Here is a 23,140-nt window from a genome sequence, read left to right as displayed (position 1 = left end):
GGTGGGGAGACTGCTGGGGCTGGTGGGCTACCCACAGCTTTCTAAGGTAACCTCCTTGGTACATTGCCCTCATTCTGGCGTCTGGCCTTCAGCCATCCAAGCACAGGCTTATTCAGCTCCCAAGCATAGGTTCCCATTGACCCACTTCTGAGATATCATCCAGAATGGTAGTTCAGTCTTTGAAAATCCAACAATGGAAAGATCATCATTTCCATCTTGGTGTGACCTTGCCCCCAACCTCCACCCGCTTCCCATCCCCAGCCGCCTAGCCATTTGTCAGATATAATTAGGTGCCCTCAAGAGATGTTTCTCAGTCCAGCAGATTTAGGTACTGTTTCCTCCTGAGCCACAGTCTTGCTGAGAGGACTGGGGACTCACCAGGTCTCATGTGGCCCTGCCAGTGGCAGTTTTCATGATGCTCCTTAAACTGTGTTTCCCAGCAAACCTTTATTTCTCCCACCTCCTTCTCTCTGATCAACATGTACATTCTTTGCACTTGTTAATAATTGGTAGAGTTTCTGAGGGGTCTTTGAAGCTTAGTAGCCATTTTGTCCTTCAATAGAGACTTTGCAGATTTCTATCCAGAAACTTCTGTTATAGCCAAAATGTTTGCGTGCCCCTCACTGTTGATTGCCAATACTTCAGAAAGGATTGGGCTATAAAATACAGTAGGTAATGAATGAATGACATCCTGAACGACAGGATCTTGGGTGCTAAAGAGGTAACTATAAAATAATAAGGCTAACTTTATCAATTGATTATTTAAAAGGTGACTGTTGTTTCTTTCAAATTTTGACCTTAGGAGAATTACATCTACATTGATACTGCCAACACTCTGAGTACCTTGGGAAATGCTCTTTTAGAATTGCCTTGAGAGTCTTTATCACCTTTACTCCCCTAATCACACTATTTTTTTTCCACTTTCTGAAATTAATACATGCTTAGTGTTCAAGAGGAGAAAAGAACAAACAACATAGAAAGGTATAAAAAAGTCTGATATTCATGATCCTACCACTTAGATATAACCACTGTTAACATTTTAGTATAAATCCATCCAGATTTTTCTATGCATAATTTTTAATATCTGTTAACAGCAAATGTGAATGTATTATTATGGGAAGGCTCTACAACTCAAAAAAATCAAACATTTCTTTAGAATAATGTAAATAGGCAATTCACTAAAGAAGAAATACAAAAGAAAAAGAAATTAGACACTGTTCAACCCTATAAGAAATCAGGAATATGCAAATCAAAATAACAGTGAGATTCCCTTCACTGCCCATTAGGTCACAGAAAATAAAAAAATTGCTAATGTCAAAGTCCAAATAAATTGGAAAGCACATTCTCTCATGTAATTCTGGTGGGAGTATAAATTCACAGAATGTTTTTGGAAGGCAATTTGACAATAGCAATTTTTAAAACATGTTTTGCCTTTAACCCAGTATATTTCCTTCTAAGAATCTGTCCTACAGGATTGATCACATATATAAATATTTGTTCTAGAATGTTTATTTTAGCTTTGTTATAATCAAAAAATTGACTAGACAGGTTTACATAATCATCAGTAAACCTGATGAAGGTCAAATGATACAGTATGGTGCCATTAATTTTAAAATAGCTGTAGCTATCCATAAGTATAATTTAAAAGAAATATAAAAATGAAAAAGATAAAACACCAAACTGTTTTCCATTACTCATGGGAAAGGGAATAAACTGGAGGATAGGAAAGTGTTATAAAGGAGGGCTTCTATGTTCTACTCCACATTCTTCTTACTTGTTCGCAATTTTTCCATAAACCTGTATTTTTAATGTATTACCTTGAAATTTGGAATAAATATGACTTTCAGACATAGCAAAAAAAAATTTGGAGCCACATCTAGCAAGTAAGATAGGTAATATTTCTCAAAGGGCAAACTGGGCATTGTTCTCACAAAGGGACCACAGTTCACTCCCAGTCTCATAAGGAACCTCTCATGCATTCCCAAGTCTCTATGTGTAGGTTGAGTAGCCCTTTGATTTAGGATGACCTCTGAATGGATAGTCCTGATTATATATGGACACGTAGATTTGCATGTCCTTCAGATCCATCGTACTTGAGCCTCCATAAATCTGGATATTTCACTACACACTTTCAACAGTTTTTTCCTTACTCTTTCTAAAGAAACAATTTCCCTCAAAAACATGTTATTTTATTCAGTTTCCTTTGGAAATATCAGAATAAATGTCAGAGCTGCACTGTGTCTGTCACTCAAATGCACAGCAGATCTTCAGAGAAACTTCACTCATGTTCAGGTTTTCTTTCTGAATGAGTCTGCTTATATATCTCAGTTTAACTCTTTAACCCTCATTCTCAAAATTTATATCAGAATGAATGATCCAGACTTTGGCTTTATCACATCTCTTGGTCTTTGGCTAATGGATGACCTGGAGGAGCTGTAAAAGGGGCCAGGCCATAGGAGATGCCTCAGGTTGAGGTACTTACTAGTTCATGGACTTCACTGTTCATGTACCTTCTGTTTGAAACAGACCTGAGGGACTTCCCTGGTGGTCCAGTGGTTAAGACTCCATGCTTTCAGTGCAAGGGGCATGGGTTCAAACCCCTCGTTGGGGAACTAAGATCCCACATGCCGCCATGGTATGGCTAAAAAAAGAAAGAAAGAAACCAACCTAAATGGAAGGGTTCATGAGGGATGGAGGACCATATGTAATACAAGCCTTTGGAGTGAATAGTGCTTCCTCCAAAATTTATATGTTGAAGCCCTTGCCCCCAAAGTGACTTTATTTAGAGACAGAGCCTATACGGAGGCAATTAAGATTAAATGAGATGATAAGGGTGGGGCCCTGATCCCAGTAGGATTAGTGCCCTTATAAGAAGAGACACCAGAGAGCTCACTCTCCTGTGTGTGCACTCACAGCGGGCATGTGAGCACACAGCAAGGTGGCAGCCTCCTGCCAGTCAGGAAAAGAGGCCTCAGAATGACGCTTACCTCCTGGCACCTTGATCTTGGGCTTCTTGCCTCCAGAACTGTGGGGAATACTCTTCTGTTGTTCAAGCCACCTAGACTGTGGTTTTATGTTATGGTGACCCATTGATTGTGTGGATCACAATAAACTGTGGAAAATTCTTCAAGAGATGGGAATACAGACCACCTGACCTGCCTCTTGAGAAATCTGTATGCAGGTCAGGAAGCAACAGTTAGAACTGGACATGGAACAACAGACTGGTTCCAAATAGGAAAAGGAGTACGTCAAGGCTGTTTGTTGTCACCCTGCTTATTTAACTTATATGCAGAATACATCATGAGAAACGCTGGACGGGAGGAAGCACAAGCTGGAATCAAGGTTGCTGGGAGAAATATCAATAACCTTGATATGCAGATGACACCACCCTTATGGCAGAAAGTGAAGAAGAGCTAAAGAGCCTCTTGATGAAAGTGAAAGAGGAGAGTGAAAAAGTTGGCTTAAAGCTCAATATTCAGAAAACTAAGATCATGGCATTCAGTCCCATCACTTCATGGCAAATAGATGGGGAAACAGTGGAAACAGTGGCTGACTTTTGGGACTCCAAAATCACTACAGATGGTGACTGCAGCCATGAAATTAAAAGACGCTTACTCCTTGGAAGGAAAGTTATGACCAACCTAGACAGCATATTAAAAAGCAGAGACATTACTTTGTCAACAAAGGTCTGTCTAGTCAAGACTATGTTTTTTCCAGTAGTCGTATATGGATGTGAGAGCTGGACTATAAAGAAAGCTGAGTGCAGAAGAATTGATGCCTTTGAACTCTGGTGTTGCAGAAGACCCTTGGACTGCAGGGAGATCCAACCAGTCCATCCTAAAGGAAATCAGTCCTGGGTGTTCATTGGAAGGACTGATGTTGAAGCTGAAACTCCAATATTTTGGCTACCTTATGCAAAGAGCTGACTTATTTGAAAAGACCCTGATGTTGGGAAAGATTGAAGGCAGGAGAAGGGGACAACAGAGGATGAGATAGTTGGATGGCATCACCAACTCAATGGACATGAGTTTGGGTGAACTCTGGGAGGTGGTGATGGACAGGGAGGCCTGACATGCTGCAATTCATGGGGTCGCAAAGAGTCGGACACGACTGAGAGACTGAACTGAACTGAACTGACCCAAGTCAACTGGCACAAGAAACCAAATGAGCATGCTTCAGAGGTAACCGAGATTGAATCTCAAAAGGTCAGCTGTTCTGTGAGGAAAAAATAAGCTGAAGCAAACTAACTAACCCTAAATTTAGAGTCAGTGTAAAGCACCTTTTAAATGAAATATCTCAAAAGGATTACCTATGGGTTAACTGGAATCACTGGTCCCAGTAGCTAGGGGCAGGTGAAGTCCTGGGTTCTCATCCTCATTTAACCAGTAACCGGTGGGCAGTTTGGGGGAATGACTCACTATGTTTGGGATTCAGGTGGTGCACCCAAACATGATGTGTTTGGAGTGGGCAGTCTCTGAGGCGTCTTCAACCTCTGAAATCCCTTGGTTCTTACAGAGCCTTGGGAACACGAGGACCCTTTGACTAATAATGAAAAGCGGAGTACTACTCTAGGCCAGGCATTGTGCTGCACTCCTTGTGCATTTTCTCACATGTTGAGAACAGCCCTGCAAGATGGGCTAAGGCCACTTTAGAGAGGAGAAAGTTATATTCCCGAAGGTAAGCAACTTGCCCAGAGTCATCCAGCTCGTAAGCTGGAAGAGTCAGGAATTCCATCCCAGTGCTTAATACAATGCTTGGTCCTCCTGAAATAAGAAAAGAGTCCCAGTTCATACTGGGAAAGTAACTAGTAGGACTCACTTAGCCTCACTGAGTGGCTTCCTAGATGGCACTCGGGGTAAAGAAACTGTCTGCCAAGGCAGGAGACATAAGAGATGTGAGTTTGATCCCTGGGTCAAGAAGATCCCCTGGAGGAGGGCATGGCAACCCATTCCAGTATTCTTGCCTGAGAATCCCATAGACAGAGGAGCCTGGTGGGCTGTATAGCCCATAGGGTCGCAAAGGGTCGGACATGACTGAAGCAACTCAGCATACATGCATGCAGCCTTGCTGACCCTTCGTGTTCTCGGGGTACCAGAAGCTACAGGATGCCTTACAGTACTTCAATGCCACATTGAGTATGCCAAGGGAGAGACTCAATCTCAGGTACAAATGCTCTTTTTTTAATGCTTTGCAAACAAAATAATTACCCAGTTTCCCATTTTAAAACATACCCTTTGATTGTTTTACCTCCAGTCATAAAAAGGCCAGGTCCCCCCCCCCAAAAAAAAAAAAGTTACAGAGGCTAAATGACATCTCTGAAATCAGCATCATAGAAGAAAGAAAACCTACATCCAAATGAGCTCTGAGATAGCCATCTTCACCTTAGGAATGATACTAATAAATGGGCATGATGTCTGTGCAAACTCTGCAGACTCTGGCTGCCAGAAAAGATGAAGATGACAAAACGAAGTTCACTGACTATTAAAAAAAAAAAAGAAAAAAAGGACAGAGGACAAGGTAATTGCTGAGGAGACTGATCGACAAGGCACAAGACATCTGTCATGCTGGGGGGCCTTATTAACTCTATTACATTATTTCCACATCAGCAGATCACCTCATTTACTAGCTAATCAGGCAGAATTAAACATTTTAAATTATCTTCCTTAATCCTGCATGTGATCATTTGAAAACCCAGGGCTCTAAAAATCTAATTGTAACTGCTTACCAGAAATGTCATCTTCACTTTGAAGAATTGAACCAGGGCCAGATACAAGGCTGTTTTTTTGTGGGTTTTTTTTTTCCATTTTTCTAAAGTACCATCCCATGGCCAGAACTGGACTTGCATGTATTGGAACATGTGCCTAGAGGTGGACATCTTGGGCGCTCCCAAGTGTCTCCCCTGGCCCTGCTTCAGAAGCCATAATGCCCAGAGACTAAAGAGGAGCAGTGGTAGGGGATAATAGGGCCAAGGGCGTGGAAGAAAGATGTAGTGGGAAAAACACTGTTAGAGCCTCAGCAAAAGTCAGGAGAGCAAAATCTAAATCCAGTAGGCCCCTAACAGAAGGGACAGGAAACAGTCCCTCTCCCAGTAAGAAAGGATAGGATGAGGTTGTGGGAGCTTGCTTACCCATCCATGATTAAGTCTTCTTAGCTTCCTATGCCCAAGCTCCCCTTCTCCCTGCTCCTTCAGTGTCCTGGACATCAGTGTAAGGGCACAGCAGTGAACTGGCTGTCTGCTGTTTGCTCATCTTCCTAGGATGCTGCGGCAGTGTTCCCAGGAGCAGAGCTCCCAGGACTGTACTGTAGGTCTCCTAAGAGGTTTCCATCATGTGAGGACACTTCTTGGGTAGGCTTGGAATAAGGAGCTGAAAAACCCATTTGGAGCCAAACTATAGAGCCCAATGAGTTGGGACCCACTGCCCTTGATGCCCATGACTGCTGACAGGGGGGACACAGAAGTGAGAAAACAGCTTGTGGGGTACAGCTTGCTGAACATCTGTCTGCCCTTTGTGTTTAAGGGTGTTATAAAGCGTAAGTGTGTTAGGTTAGTGGTATGTCTACGTTGTGTATTTTCAGTGTTGATGACATGTGCTCCATGTGAATGATGAGTTGCATGAATGCCATGTGTTTGTATGTGTGTGTGTGGCAGGGGGGTGAGTAAATGTACTACAATGGGACAGAGGTTAAAGGGATAACTAGTCACTCTTGCTTTCCACCTCCTACTTTCTTTCCTTTAAAATCTATAGCAACAGCTCATGAAAAGGCCCAGAAGCAAGAGAACAGGTCGTACTTATGCTTTTTCAAGTAGTTCTGATTGTAAAGAGGTCAAAGTACAAGAAGAGTGGGAAAGGATGTGATACAGCTGGAATACCGGGCTTCCTAGATGGTGCAAGGGTAAAGAATCTGCCTGCCAGTGCAGGAGACACAAGAGACACGGGTTCGATCCCTGGGTTGGAAAGATCCTCTGGAGGAGGAGATGGCAACTCACTCCAGTATTCTTGCCTGGAGAATCCCATGGACAGAGGAGTCTAGCAGGTTACAGTCCATGGGGTCACAAAGAGCTGGGCATGACAGCACACAGGTACGCATGCACGTCTGGAATGGGGATGGGTCGTGAAAGGCTTGGTTTGCCACTCCTGGGAATTTGCACTTTCTCTGGCAAGCAGTGAGAGTCATTGAAAAGAGGTTAAGCCAGGGATAGATTTTATCAGATTTGTACTTTATAAAAAGATTAACGTGGCTGTTGAGTGAAGAATAAATTGGAGATTATAAGAGTGGAGGCAGAGAGAACCATCCAAAGAGTGTTGCATTGATCTGAGAGATTATGGCAGCCTAGACTGGCAACAAGGCAACGAGGGATGTGGAGACGTGGGTTTGAGAGCTCTTAAGAATTCAGAGGACATAATGGTAGTTCATTTCCTTTTTTTTACAAATGGAGGTGGCAGGGTGGGGGCTGTGTAAGATGCCTATTTCATTGTCAGAACAAATAGATCATTCTACTGGTCTCTGGTTCTCAGCGTTTTTTTGAGCCCAGACTCACCTAAGGCTCAGACCTCCTCCCATTAGATACAGTTCATATCATCAGTGATTCTCTGCAGATGGCACAGGAAGACACCTCTGTCATTTACAAAAAAAGACAATGAAACGCTCTGTTGATTACTCTGTGCCCTTCTATTGGGCAGGCCTGGCTACCTGCCACCATTTGGGGGAATCACTGGTCTATGCAACAGAGAAACATTTGGAAGAGAGACTTATCCTTCATTTCAAGTAAATACCATTTGAAGGAAACTCTTTTGCAACAGAATGCTAGTTCACCTATCTCGCCCCACCACCGGTGCCCTAGACAATAGCTGACTCCTGATAAAGACACAGCCTTCATGAAACTACACAGTCTCCCCGCTGATGCAGTGACACATCAGCCAGGATGTGATGAATCTGGGTTGTGCAGACAAAAATACCAGGTATTGCAGCCAAGGCGCGCATGGCGCACTATGCATCACCTACACCAGCTTTCAGCAGTTAGAGTCACAGAACAACTGCTCAGGGCCTTCACAGTGTAGACCTGGCCCAAGACCCAAGAGTGAAGCAGTAGCTGTAAGGAAGCAGAAACATTATAAATAACCCAGAGAACCCTTTTATAACAGCAACTGCCTGCTGATTTTGTGGCCTAACAGCTCAAGCAAAAAAAAAGGATATAAATACAATATTGTGCAATGACTAATTACTCAAAATGTTGTGCATCAGCAGAAGTGGGACCTGTGGTTGGTGCTAATATTATCAGATGCCTTTGCTGTTTAATAATCTGGTAGCTCTATATTATTTAGCATGCAGTTTTCACAGAGAACAATGATTTTATTTCAAGTAGCTTTCACCGAAATAAAAAAGCAGCTGTTAGAAGAGGAACATTTGGCAGAAAATGTTGTAGAAGAATCTTCTCTGAGATGCTAAATCATATTGGATTAACTGTGTTCTGTCTCGAATGGTGGAGTCACAAAGGGAAAAGATCACTGACCACAGAAGGCCAGGGCAGTCTTTAGAACCCAGTGAATGATGAACAGACATTTTAGTTGTCAGTGCCATTTATTCATCAATATATAAAGTTATTTATATACAAAGCTTCCATTAATAGTGCCTGAAGAATGGGCCTTTTTTATTTCAGTTTTAGCTCATATTCAAGATTTTACTTCTCTCTCATTAATAGTGGGATTCTTTAAATTATAGCATAAATTAATACACCACAGTCATTTGGGGCAGAATGGAGTTTTTAATCAATTTCAGTTTCCACAGGCCATTCTGTGCAGCTTAGCATGCTGGGCACGTGCCGGCCATGCCACTGCCCCTGCCCCGGAATAGGCTAAGACTCTTAGTTGCAGCATGTGGGATCTAGTTCCCTGACCAGGAATTGAACCCGGGCCCCATGCATTGGGAGCATGGAGTCTTAGCTACTAGACCACCACAAAAGTCCCTGGCTCAATTTTAGATCAGATCAAAGTGATGCAGTTATTATGATCACCCTACTCTTACAAATTATTATTAAATATTAGTAGGGTACCAATAAATAAAGAATCTGGCAGTTCTGGGATGAAGGTTGGTAGAGTTTTTCTTGTTCTCTAGTAGTTGAATTTTTTTTTTTTTTTTTTTAGTAGTTGAATTTTAATCAATATGTTGAAGGTTGAAAGACCAGAGTCACTTTTTAACACCACTTACAATCTTTGGGGAGAATGAAATGCTGCCTTGAACATATCTGGCCCCACCTTACTTAGATTTTGCACTCGACCCCCTATTGATCCCTCTCCTTTTTCATCCATCTAAATGAAAGAAGCCTTCAGCCTCATAAACCTCATTCCAGATGGAAATGCATAATTCAAGAGAAATACTGATGTCAAAGAAGAGAAGGCACACCAATTTGTGTCAGCAGTTGCTGTAAATTAAAGACGAGTACACGGAGAGTTTAATGTAATGTAGAATTGAAAATAAAATTAGAAGCAATATTTAGGCAGTTCTCCACCTCTTTCTTCCCTACTGTGACATGAAGGATTGACTCCCAGCTTAAGTACCTAATGCAGTTCATTTTTCTTTTCTGCTGGTATTTTTTTTTCCCCCATAAAATGTTGCTTGTTTATCTTTGGCATCCAAAATTAGATCTTTTCACTTTTTCCATCCTGATCTCAACAGAAAGTCAGGGTAGGAATACTCAAAGTTTTCCCCTCATCTTCCACACCCATCACGTTTGCAGCACAGAAAGGACCCCACGCTACCAGTCTGACTAGTTCAGCTGCTCTAAATAGCTATTAATTCTTCCTTAATATGGATTCTTTCTAATGTGGGTGTTACGTCCATGGTTTCTTTTGTTTTCCTAAAGCTGGAAAATAAAAGGTTGATAATGAACATTTCAGACATGTACGACTGCACAAGGTGTTCCTAGCACTTAGGAGAACTGTTCTTTAGCATACATCCAGAAGGATCAGTCCCGTGAGCGGCCGTTATTCAGCACCTTTTGGAACTCTCTATTCAGATTTCCCTTACAGCCAGTGTTGTTCTTTACAGTTGCCCATTGTTTCTGGCCATTGGTGGAACTTCCTAGCTGGATCCCTCACCTTAATTGCTAGACTTGATTCTAAATGATTTACTCTTTCCAGAAATAAATTCCTGGGGATAGTGATTCGCAAAGTGTGGCCCTGGACCAGTAACATTAGCATTACCTGGGAACTCATAAGAAACACATGCATGAATGCATGCGTTTCAGTCATGTCTGACTCTTGGTGACCCTATAGACTGTAGCCCACCAGGCTCCTCTGTCCATGGGATTCTCCAGGCGAGAATACTGGAGTGGGTTGCCATTTCCTTCTCCAAGAAACACATATCCTGGGCCAGGTTTAATGGATCAGAAACTTTGGGGGTGGAGCTCAACAATCTGCATTTACCAAGGCAATCCTAGTTTGATAACCACTGGCTTACAAGATGAACTATTGCCTTTATTGAGGATATTCAAAGATGTGCTACTGTTTTTTTTAAGACATTCCAAAGAACGGGTTTCAGAACCTTTTTGAGCAAAGCTGGAGTACATGTATGCCTCTCCAGGGGACTGCTTTAATAGAGACTGGTCTTCTACTGAAACATTCCAGGTCTGCCACCTAGCCATTTGACCTTGAGCAAGTTCTTAACACTTGGTTTCTCATCTGGAAAATGAAAGGCCCACCCTACCTACTTCACAGGATTGTAATGAGATTCAAAGTGAGTCACAACTACAAATATGCACTGGAAACCAGAAAGTACTATGGAAATGCAAAAGTCACGTCATTTTGCAGACAGGATTCTGATAGTCCTGGCAGTTATCATTCGCTTGGCCACATCCACCTTTTTGTTCATATTATGACTGATTCATCACCTTGGTAGATATGTCTAAGATTCTGCCATTGCAACCCACTGATTTATTTGGTGTTAAGAGAGGGAAACTATTGCCTGACTAGTGGCTACAAGGGGCAAGGAAAATATATTCATTTTCAGACATGCTATTTTCTATGGAAAGCTCCGTGATGAGTGATGGTGATATGGATGGACAATGTATGTGGACACTGCATGCTCATGCCAGAACATGTCACACACTAGCAGTGAAAGGGTCTATGCTGAAACCACCCACATCAGCCCTGTGCAAGGGAATCATGATCTTCGAAAAGGAAGCTAAGTGTCCAACTGCTACATCCTACTCACTGCCAAGAGGACCAAAGAGAAGCTCCCTGCAGCAAACCAAATCTAGAGCAACCAAGATTTTAAAACAGACCCGTTAATGTGTCTGTGCTTGAAGAGAATGTGGGTGGATTTTCCCTCAGAGGTTAGCACTTACAAACAGCTTCACCATAGGAATTCATAAACACCAAGCTCCTGGTGTGTTTATAACTTAACTTGAAAACTTTACAGACTCCTGAGGGGCCATATCTGGGCAGGAAGAAAGCTAAATCTGTGGCCTTAATGCTTACTGAGAATTCAGTTTTAGTGACATGGAACAGTTCGCACTAGGCCAACATCAGCTTTACTTTTCACACACAGTGGCAGCTAAAGTCAAGAGATTCTATAGGAATCTAATTGGTTAATTAGGATTAAATTATTGGTTAATTATGGGAAAATAAGCTGTTGGTTAATTATGAAATTAGAATAGGAAATGGTTTTGCTCCAAATGTTTGCCTATTTAATAAATCTGTGGAGACACAAAAAGTACATTTGTGGTTCCTACATCTGGGGGGAGTAGGGAGGAGTGAGGAGTGACTGTTAATAAGTCCAAAGTTTCTTTTAGGGGAGATGAAAGTTCCTAAAATTAGACTGTGCTAATGGTTGCTCAACCCTGTGAATATACTGAACACTGAACTGAATATTCAGAACACTGAACTGTATACTTTAAATGGACAGATTATTTGGAATATGAATTACATCGCAACCAAGCTTTTTTTTCTTAAGTCAAATTGCTAATAAATTGTGGAGCCAAGGAAAAGGCTGTGTCTATTTAAGACAGAAATAAAAATTACATCAAAACTTTGCTGCATGTGGCTTCCTACTTGATAAATATGAAATAGTGATCATTTGAAATACATTAAGGCAGAAAATATTTGCTTTCTTTTAATCACACTGTTTTAAAAGCAGACTAGCTCAGCCAAATAACTGAAATTTAAATGTAATAAATTAAGGTGACCAGTAGTTGAAACCAAAGTCAAAACATTTATGACACTAATTAGTCCATGTTCCCTAAGATTTATTTAGAATAAAAATCAGCAGCATTTTCACAATAATGATAAGAAAACTGGATTCTCACTGTCCATCATGATGCCCTAAGCTGATTTGGTTAGGGAAGGCTGGAAGGTTGAAGTTGGAAAGGATGTGATCTCATCCTTATGATGGGAATATGTGTTGATAAGAGAAGATAGAAATACTCAGATTCAAGCTATAAAACGGGGCTCTTGTATAAGCAGCATCATATCTTGTGGTATGTTTACTGTCTAGGCTTCAGTTTTGTCTGCCCAGGAGAGAACATTTGCCCTTTTCCTGCCTTGGCAAGATAGGCCAGGCCATACTAGTTCTAATCTCCTGTGAAAGTCCTCGCTCCAGGGTTTGGGGCTTGCCCTGGGCTCACTGGTGTCCATGGAGACTGTCGAATGAGGTAAACAGGAAGGGAACTGGCTGGGAGATGGAGGAATTTCTGGCTCAGTGGAAAGAAACCAGGGAGTTACCAACACCTGCCTAGCAAGCCTTGCAGTTTGGAGGCTGTTCGTTAGGGCTCCTTAATGCACCGGAAGCATATGACTGGCCACTGGCAGTTCTCTGTGGTGAGAGGCCCTATTTTGGAGTTGTCTCAAACATGTTTTTTTTTTATCATTAATCACCACCCACCACACCAAGGAGCCTCTTAAGAGATTTTTTTTTCCTAATTGTCATCTTCTCCCATGAAATTTTAACACCACAGATACTCAATCATATTTTTCTCTCTCTGTGTATGCGTGTATGTATATATATATATAAATGTGTGTATATAATATATACATATGTATATATGTGTATGTCTGTTTACATACTGTGGTTCTCCCACGCACACAAGAATGAATTTTCACCCTCCATTAAGAATGCATGCCCTGGAGGGAATGAAGAGTCTTAACAGGGCCTTTCTCTTTCCGCTCACATTGGGAGTGGTAAGGTCAGTCACACAGAGAAAGTGGACCAGGTGACCCAGTGTCCATCACTAACCAGGAGAGGCCCTGACATCAGGTTCCACCACAGCTTGAGGACTGTCCTCTTGAGTCACACTGTCCCTGCAACTATCCATGCAGCCTGCCTGCCACCCTCGGGGTTCTGCCACCACATCCTCTTGCTGGCAGGAGCCCTCTGCCCAGTGACCAGCTGGCGGGGACATAGGCAGTTCCTCCATCAAAGCAGCAGCGCAGGTGGAAAAGCACAGCTTTCTGTGCAGCAGGGCCCCTCCCTCCCGGGCAGTCCTCCAGCCCCTCCCAGCTCTAGCCTCTCCCGGAACCCTTGCTCACTGTTCTCCCTCTATTCCTTCATCCAAATCAAAGCAGGAGATTTACCAGGTTCCCCAGTCTTGCGCCGACCTCTCTGCTTCTCGTTTTACATTCTTTAGTCTCTGCTCACAAACTCTTCAAAAGCCTCATAAAGATCTCCCTTGCCCCCACAGAAAAATGGATTTCAGAGACCCTAGCACACATGGATGGTCACTGCTAGAACTCTCTGGAGCCTGGCTTCCTTGTAATTAAAAGCTGCAGGACATGCTTCTGCCTCCTCCGCCTTCCCTGACTCTTAGAGCATTCCTGGAGGCCCTCTTCTGCTTGGAGCTGGGGACATAACGCCAGGCACAGCAGAAACCCCCAGCCATGGGATCCACAGGAACATGACCTTCTTTGTCCCTTAGAACCCTCCAACTTAGATCACAGGCTTTCATTTCCCCAAACGCTAGTAAGTTGAAGGGCCTCTGAGATGGTACCATCCAGTACCCCCCACCTTGGTGAGCACTTTCTATGCTCCAGGCACCATGCTAGACCGTGCTACGTTATCCAGTTCAGTGTTTACAAGAGAGGTTGAGTCACTCGCCAAAGCGGTGAAATCAGGGCTTCAGGTCAGGTCTGTCTGACTCCACACCGTTTACTACATTGTCCCACTTGAGAAAACATGTTTCTACTTGAGAACCACATTTTTCCCAGCTGTGTACAGAGGGACTTCAGTGTAGGTTTACCATTCCCAAATGATGACAGAGGTAACGTAGAGGGAAGAAGTTGGGATTTAATTCCATATGTGTGTTCCCTCTGTGCTCCTTCAAAGCCAAGACCAAAGTTCATGACACTAGGTCTCCTGCCCATCCATGACTAGCCCTTTAAGGACAAAGGATGACGTTTCTTCTCCCAGGTCTAACCAGATGCTCATGCCTAAACCTCCAGCAATGAGGCAGAAGCCCTGTTCTTGGAACCTGGAAGCAAAAGCAAGGCAGGACTTGCCACCCAGCTAGCCTGAGGGTGAGCCAGCTCAGTGCCACCTCAGCAGCCCTGCCTGCACAGGGACGGGATGGAGCAGGGAAGCTGGTGCATTCCCATTGTTCTCTGTCCCTTTCCTGAGCCCCTTGCAATAGTCTTTTTTATGAAGGAGAAGTAGCGCCTTGACTTGGGATTTAGTCATGTTTCATCCCATTTGCCTTTTCCCTGGCCTCAAAAACCACGAGCCTGGCTGAGGAATTCAGGTCCACAGTGTAGGCTTTGAATAGCTTTGTGTAGGGAGAGGTTCTGAGAAGAAAGGAAAGTGGTATCTGCTTGTCAGATGGAATGTGTTAACACATTGGGCAGGAATGCAAGGACTTTAACTGTTAGGGTCCCTCTGCAGTTTGGTTGATGAATCATCCTGTGTGGGTACAGATTCCTAACAAATGAACCCTCATGATGACATCATTCTTGCAAAATCATCTAGGTCTGCTGTAGGCGCCTGACAAGTTCTTACCTTGGGGATTTTCACCACATGGTGTTTTTTGTGTTTTTTTTTTTTTTTTCCTAGCCACACTTAATACCCATCACGCCTTACAACTCTTCCATTTTTCTATCAACTGGAAGTTGGCAAACTAGGACTTTCACAGGTCTGTCTCATTGTCATCCCTCCTACGGGGCAGTCTTGAGACAGTGCGTGCTCCTCACCTAATCACTCAGCACCCAGCCTCCTGACAGTCCTTGATTCAGTCAGCACATATTTCAGCAGTGAGCCTGGCCTTGCACTAGTCCAAGGGTATGGAAGTGATGAAGACCACAGAGGAGGACAGGGGTGTGTGAAGGAGAGTATGTAACCCAGACTTGTGGGATCAGGGAAAACGCAGCGCTTTGACTATTGTACCAGTCAGTAAATATGTGATGACTATGTTCATACCTGAGTTGAGTCTAGGAGTTGGTGTAGGAATGAGGTCAAGCAGAGCCACCTCCATGAATAAAGATCCAAGGTTACATGTGTGAGTAGGAAAAAATAAGAGATGAAACTGGGGAGGTGGGCAGGGGGAGCCTTGTGTGCCATGCTAAGGAGCTAAAACATTATCCTAAGAAAGACGAGAAATGTTCAAAGGGATTTAAGCTGGACGTGAGGTGGCCCGATGTACAGCAGTATGGAGGATGGAGTGGAAGGGGCCAGATCAGAGACAGGGTGAATAGCTAAGGAAGTGAGCGTGATCCTCCGGTGGTTATGTGAGCATGAGGTAGGGATGGAGTAGGGATGAGATGAGGGGACATATTAAAGAAACATTTAGAGTTTAAACTTGGCAGCCAGAGAAGGGAATGGCACCCCACTCCAGTACTCTTGCCTGGAAAATCCCATGGACGGAGGAGCCTGGTAGGCTGCAGTCCATGGGGTCGCTGAGGGTCGAATACAACTGAACAACTTCACTTTCACTTTTTGCTTTCATGCATTGGAGAAGGAAATGGCAACCCACTCCAGTGTTCTTGCCTGGAGAATCCTAGGGACAGGGGAGCCTGGTGGGCTGCCATCTATGGGGTCGCACAGAGTCGGACACGACTGAAGCGACTTAGCAGTAGCAGCAGCAAACTTGGCAGCTGGTGGCTGTCTAGAAGACCCCCAAGATTTTCAGGGTGGAAGTGCCACAAACTGAAAAGACAAGAAAAGGCTCATGTTCAGTCAGGATTAGGAGTTCGATTCAGCCATGTGGAGTTAGAATCAGCTGCCAGAGACATGAGGCTGGTTGAGCTGACTCGCAGGTAGGTGAGATACACAAGCCTGAAGACAGAGGAGAATCTGGGCTAAAGGTAATGACTGAGGACTCCTCAGATTCATAGCAGTCAAGACCATAAAGTATTTGACACACCCACGATATTAGGGGGAAAAGAAAGGCAGTGGGTGAAGGACAGAACCTGGGAGAATACCAACAGCCACGGTGCAGGAGGGGGAAGACAGACCCAGGGCAGAGACAAAGGAGGGCCAGAGAGCCACAGGGCCCCAAGAGAGTGCCTCACTGCTCCGCGCGCGCGTCTCTGCCGCCTAAACCTCTGGCTGTCCTGTTCCCCATAAGTAAGCTCTTTCACCTCCTTAACTCCCCACACAGTCCCTGTAGGTGAAAGTTGCTCCTGATCCTAAGGCACATTCTTGTGGCTTCCAGCTGCCCCTTCTCGCCCCTCCTGTAAAGATTCCTGCATCTTTGAGGCTCATGCAATTCAATTACAAAGTCTGGACCTCTTTTCCTGGTCATTCTCTGTTTGTCTAAGACGCTAGCATACACATCACCATTTATCTCTCCATCCCCCTCCCACCCCTGCAATGCTACCAACATAAGATGACTCCAGCACCATGAGGATGAACCATCACCAAGTCCCATAGTTCCTAGATGCCCTCACTCCAGGGACTCTTCACCTCCACTTCAGCTTCCCACTCCCATGACGATTCCCAGGAAATGGCTAATACCTGGCACCGCTTCTGTTCTGTGGGAATAAACCTCGCATCCCACAACCAGCTCTCACCCTTCTTCTCCTACACTAGTTCTCACATTCCTTAGTTACCTCTGACCTGTTGACCTCTCCTGACCTCTTCCTTCCTTACCCAGGCTAGACCAATTATTTATCTGGTTATTCTTTCCTGTAATCTCTGCTCCCCTTGGACCCGCCCTCTTCCACCACACCTGCTCAGGGCAACTCTGATTCCCATTCTCTTCTCTGCTCCTGCTCCAAACAGGCAGAGAGAAACGGGACCCCCACCAGAGGGACATCATTAAAGATTCATGGTCTTCACTCCTGGCATTCTTTATCACTACAGAAAACATAAGTCCTTCCCCTGGGGAAACAGGAAAAATTGAGCAGTAGCCAGAAGCCCAGTCTCACTCCCAAAATAGCTTATCCACCTGCTCTGCCGCCAGATTTCCACCCAGATGTCCTTGGTACAGTCTTTACTGCCATCTACCTCCTTTATTCCTACCATGGGCAAGTTACTTAACCTCTTTAAATCCTAGTTTCCTCTGTTTTAAAATAAGGATCCCCCAGGCTTGCTGCCAACCCCTGAGGCACTTTGTGCAAATCAGAAGGTGCCTCTGAACAGGCACGCAGCTCAGAGTGCTGAGCATGGCCTGCAGACCCAGGGTCACCCTGCCACCTGGGCATCCTCATGCAGAACCACGTTGTATAACCAGACTCTGCAGCCCCATCAATACCTATGAGGTTTATCACTCTTGTCAGACAGCAGAGCCCTGAGAGACTGAGCTGGTGAGCTGAGTGCAGGAGCAGACCAGGGTCATAGTCAAAGACTCAGGCAGGCAAGGGGCAGTGGGAGGGAATGGGGAGTGGAGGCTGGCGGACCGAGAGGATGGTCTGAAAGGGAGAAGGGCAAAGAGCCACCAGCCTCCCCAGGGCCACATCGCATTGAGTCCTGGTGCCAGAGGCTGCCCCCTCCCCAAACCACCTCTGGGTGCTGTCCTTAGGAGCACCCACCTCTCAGATTCTCCCCTTGGGGTTCCTCTCATCAGCTGCTCATGAGTGTCATCTCTACCCCACCAGCCCTGCAGAGTGCCTTGCCCTCCCACCCTCCACCTCACTGGAGGCCTCAGGTTCTCCACAGGCGTGTCTTGCTCCTTTCCACTTCATGGATACTCCAGCTGTCTCCTGGGTCCCTCAGACCAGCACCCCTCAGGATCCAGGAGTGGCAGGCTCTCAAGAGAGCAGGACTTTCAGAATGCCACATCCATTCTCTAAGGGCGACTCTTCTTTAAGAGGAAGTGATTGTTGAGAAGGCAATGAATAGTAGCCACCTGGGTATTTTTATTGAAGATAGATAAATTATGCCATCACCCCTTTTGGCACAAAAATAATTTTCAGTAAAAGGTTAAAACCATCATGTTGTATCAATGAGAACTATTCCATTATTCTAAGAATGATTGATTGGAAAGAACGTTACTTACAGGAAAATCACAGTGATACAATACAGCTTCTACTTTTAAAGCACTTTCCATTAAAAAAAAATTATACCAATGTATAAAAATAGTTATACTGAAGATGTGAATCAACAGCCTAGTAATTTATTGGCACTTGAAAGCCTTGTGGTATAAATAGATTCAACAATGAGACTATCAAGTAACTGGGCTGTGGCAACTTAACCTCCATTTTCACTGATACAAAACAAAGTCACACATAGTTCAGTGAGGGACATCTGGCCCCCTTGGAAGAGAGCACCAGGAGAGAAAAACAGTAAAGCTAGGACCAAGACCCAGGTCAGCGCACCCAGTCAGTGCTGAGTGAGGCACTCCAAGAGACAAGGGACGGAGATATGGTCTCTTCCCTCAAGGAGTTTTCAAGTTGTCCCAGACTCTAGCCTTTACACCAAATAGTGACTACAGTGTTTTAAGCGTCCTAAAGAAGTACAAATACATCAGAAGGGAGGGAGGAACTTCTCTGGTGGTCCACTGGCCAAGACTCCACACTCCCAATGCAGAGGCAGAAGGTCCGGGTTCAATCCAACTTAGAGCTGACATGTCACAACTAAAGATCCTGAGTGCCACACTAAGACCTGTGCGGCCAAGTAAATATTCGAAAGGGAGGAAGACTCTTTTCAGCTTGGTTTGGGGTGTGGCGGCAGGGGGAGTGGGGGGGGGGCAGGGGACGTCATTGTAAAATGAAATGAGGTCAGTCTCGTGTGTATGAAGGTACCCAGATTTGCAGCCTCCTGATGGATGCCAAGCAGACGATAGAAGTTCACTCCCTTCCTTTCCCTAACTCGCTTCTACGTAAGTAGCACTTTGCCACCCCTTCATGCTTGAATTTCGGAGTTTTTTCACTGTTTGATGCAATGTGACTTTTAAGATATTATTCACTGGCCTTCACATCTTTGAGCTGACAGCCCCCTGTCAGCCAGGAGCCTCCCTGCTTTCTTGTACTGTTTTTGGAATGAGGCTAGACGGCTGCCTTCTTTGTGAAGAAGAAGGTAGTCCACCATCACCACGGACTCCCACCATCTCTTTTCTGGTGAGAAGGTGGAGACCCAGGCAGCTGAGACTTGGCCCATCAGCAGTCATTAAGTAAGCTCATTCTACTTGTAAGGATTGTGTAACTCTGGGGAGTCAGCAGATCGGAAAGAACCAGATAAGATTTCTGGCCTCTCAAAGGAATTTTGACACATGGAATTGCCTCAATCGAAGCTCCTGGGTGAAAACCAGTTGTGTTACTGGCATGGAGCACTGGACACCATTACAATGCTACCACTGACATCCCAGAATTCAGTTTCTCTGCAGTCAGTGTCGCAGCCAGAAAATGTTCCTTCCAGTCCCCTGGGCTTACAGGTGGGTGGCACTGCCTAGTCCTCAGTTGCAAAGGAAATTGCCTCAATGAGATGGGGTATTCCCAACTGCAGGAAGGAGGTTTTCTCAGTTCAGTTCGCCCCAGCTTGTCTCAGATGTCCACTTGATTGAGTTTAGAAAAGGAGGGAGATCATTCAGAGGCTGAAATTGGACCATTTAAAAATTCAAGAGTGACCGACATTGATTTTTTTAAACTTCTTTAGTAAAATTTCTTTTATTAAAAACTTCTCATAACAAAAATTTTAATTTTTAAAAGAACAGAAAAGTTGCAATACTCCCATATACTCTTCACAGTTTTACCAATTATTAACATTTTTACAATGCTAACAAATTTGCCAATTTGTTTTATTGGTGTCTCTCAAAATACATAAAGATACTTTTTCTTTTGATGAACAGTTTGAGAGTAAGTTGCAGACATGGTGACTCTTTACCTCTTAATACTTCAGGATATATCTCCTGAGAACAAGGACATTGGAAAAAAAAACAAACCTACAATGTAATTACTGAATTCAGGAAACTTAACACTGAGATAATCTTATCTTCCATGCACAGTGCAATAATGTTCTTTATAAATTTTTTGTCCAGGAGCCAGTCCAAGATTATGTATCTCACTGAATTGTCATGTTGCTTTAGTCTCCTTTACTATGAAACAGTTCCTTAACCTTTGCCTTTCTTGATATTGATCTTTTTTGAAAAGCACAACCTCATTGTTTATAGAATTTTTCTCAGTTTAGGTTTGTCTGATGCTTCCCCATAATCCAAGTTAGGTTATGCATTTGGGGCAGGAATACCACACAAGTGACCATAGTTCCTTTTCAAGGCCCCACATCAGGGAGCATCAGTTTCTCTCTTTACTGGTATGTTGATCACTTGGTCAAGGTGCTGTCCACCAGATTTCTGCAGGTAGAGTTACTCTTTTTCCCTTTTGTAATTAATAGGTAATCTGTGGGGAGAGACTTTGAAACTTGTAAATATTCTGCCTTCATCAGACCTCTATTCAGCAGTTTTAATGTATCCATTGATGATTCTTTCCTGAATTAGTTATTATTACTCTGGGTTCAAAATGGTGATTTTTCAGATTTCTGTATTTACTAGCTGGCATTCTACTTTAAGGATGAGTTTTGTCCAGGATTTTTTCCCTTTATTTAATATCAGTATAGATTTATGAATTATTAGTAAATTTTTTATTTATTTTTGGCTGTGCTGGGTCTTCACCACTGCACTCAGGCTTTCTCTAGTTGCAGCAAGCAGGGGCCACTCTTCCTTGTGGAGCACAGGCTCTAGGGTGCACAGGCTTCAGTATTTGCAGCACGTGGGCTCAGCAATTGCAGCACAGATTTAGTTGTTCCATAGCAACATGTGGGATCTTCCTGGACCACAGGTCAAGCCCATGTCCCCTGTACTGGCAGATGGATTCTTAACCACTGGACCACCAGGGAAGTCCTCCCTTAATAAATTTTAATGTAACTGTTAACAACTTATCTATATTTGGAATCCATCCCTTAGATAAATTATGTCTCCATTTTTTAGGTCAACCTAATTGCAAGCGGATCTCTTTTTTATGTGAACTTGAACATTTAATCTATGCCCCAATATCTGCAAAGGTGAACAGGAAGTAGAAAACGTTTATGGCACTTTTAAGCTTAAACACATAGGTGACTGAAGTGTTTTGAATAGCCGTGGCAAAATGGGGTAACCTGGGAGGCCTTTTTGAGAATGGAAGGAAAGATGTTCCACAGACAGGTGAGAGAAGGCACAATCAATGTCTTTCAGACTTGACACAGAGAAAGGGGGACTCACCAGAAATGTTGAGGATGAGGAAACGGCAGGGAAGGAACCAAAGGTGAAATTAATATGCCCAGTCTGTGCGTAGAGTGTGCAGAAGAGCAGCGGAGGTCAAGGGAGTAAGGTGGAAAGGTATGTAAAGTAGTTAAGAGTTCTATTTGATGACTTTGGGTAAGAATACTGAGCAGCAGGGAATGACAGATTCCCAAAATCCCCATAAGGAAGATGTTAATAGTTTCATTTTATTTATAAGAAAACGAAGTCGCAGAGAATTTAATTTGCCCAATGTCCCCAAAATACTAAGTTTAAAGCAAAGATTTAAACACAAATCTATCTAACTTTAAAGCCCACGCTGTCAAAAGAAAGAGACACATCTGTAGTGGAAGAACAGTGATAGAATTAGGGCTCTCAATATACAAAGATAGGTTCCTATGCGCCAGTCATAACTTCTCAGTAATTATCCCGACCATGCACTTAAGAGTAAATCAGCAGTAAGCCCAGTGTGCTTAAGAAAGTTAAGCTTTTCACAACTTATGACCCTGCATGTCTGAATGCCCCCACCCTATCCCAGTCTTTATTTTTAAAATATCAGCTTTATGGAGATATCATTTTAGTATGCAGTAAGATTTCACCCATTTTAAGTTTATGATTCAATGAGTTTTGACAAATGTATATAATCATTTACCAACATGATCATAATATAGAACTTTATCACTCTAGGAAGCTCTCTATGCAGTCCCTTTGCAGTTGATATTCTCCAGGCCCTGGCCTACTTTCTATCTCAATACTTCAGCCTTTTCTAGAATTTCGTATCAGTGAAATCAAATATGGTATGTAGTCTTTTGACTGGCTTCTTTCACTAAGCATAATACTTTTGAGATTCATTCATGCTGTTGTATTAGCAGTTCATTTCCTTTCATTGCTAAGTAGTATTTTATTATATGGATATACTACAGTTTGTTTACCCATTCATCAGTTCAAGGACATTTGTATTGTTTCCAGTTTGGTGCAATTATAAATAATGCTGCTATAAGCATGCACATATAGGTCTCTATGTAGATACATGTTTTCACTTCTCGGGTAAATATCTAAGAGGAGAACTGCTGGGTTATATGTTAAGTGTATGTTACATGTTATAAGAAACTGCCAAACTATTTTCCAAAGTGTCTGTATCATTTTGCATTCCCACAAATGATGACTGAGATTGTTCCACATCTACACCAAAAGTCAGTATTTTAGTCTTTTTAAACTTATCCTTTCTAATCAGTATGTAGTATTATCTCATTGTTTTTAATTTGGATTTCCTTGGTATCTAATAATGTCTAGAATCTTTATATATACTTTTTTTGCCATCTATATGTCTTCTTTGAAGACACCTCTGTTCAAATCTTTTGCTCATTTTTATTGGCTTGTCATATTGAGTTTTATTATCGAGTTATGAGTTCTTTATCACATATGGTTTGCAAATATTTTCTCCCAGTCTGTGGCTTACCTTTTGATATTCTTTTGAAGGGTAAAAACTTCTAACTTTGACAAAGCCCAGTT

General features: G+C 43.3%; 1 protein-coding gene across 8 annotated transcripts in view; it reads left to right on the top strand.

Moving 5' to 3' along the window:
• RBKS (ribokinase) overlaps nt 1-23,140 on the top strand; it is a 109,105-nt gene that overhangs the window by 71,504 nt on the left and 14,461 nt on the right. Inside the window, exon 8 of one of the 8 annotated variants that reach the window (XR_006059140.2) lies at nt 19,160-19,240. The exons of the other annotated variants lie outside the window; for them this stretch is intronic. The gene's annotated coding sequence lies outside the window, so the exon portion shown is untranslated. The remainder of the gene's footprint in view (nt 1-19,159; nt 19,241-23,140) is intronic. 8 annotated transcript variants of the gene reach the window in all.

The sequence above is a fragment of the Ovis aries genome, chromosome 3, assembly GCF_016772045.2.
Source record: "Ovis aries strain OAR_USU_Benz2616 breed Rambouillet chromosome 3, ARS-UI_Ramb_v3.0, whole genome shotgun sequence".
Taxonomy (NCBI): domain Eukaryota; kingdom Metazoa; phylum Chordata; class Mammalia; order Artiodactyla; family Bovidae; genus Ovis; species Ovis aries.
The sequence above is the reverse complement of the archived record's forward strand: the minus strand, read 5'-3'. Positions and strand labels throughout refer to the sequence as shown.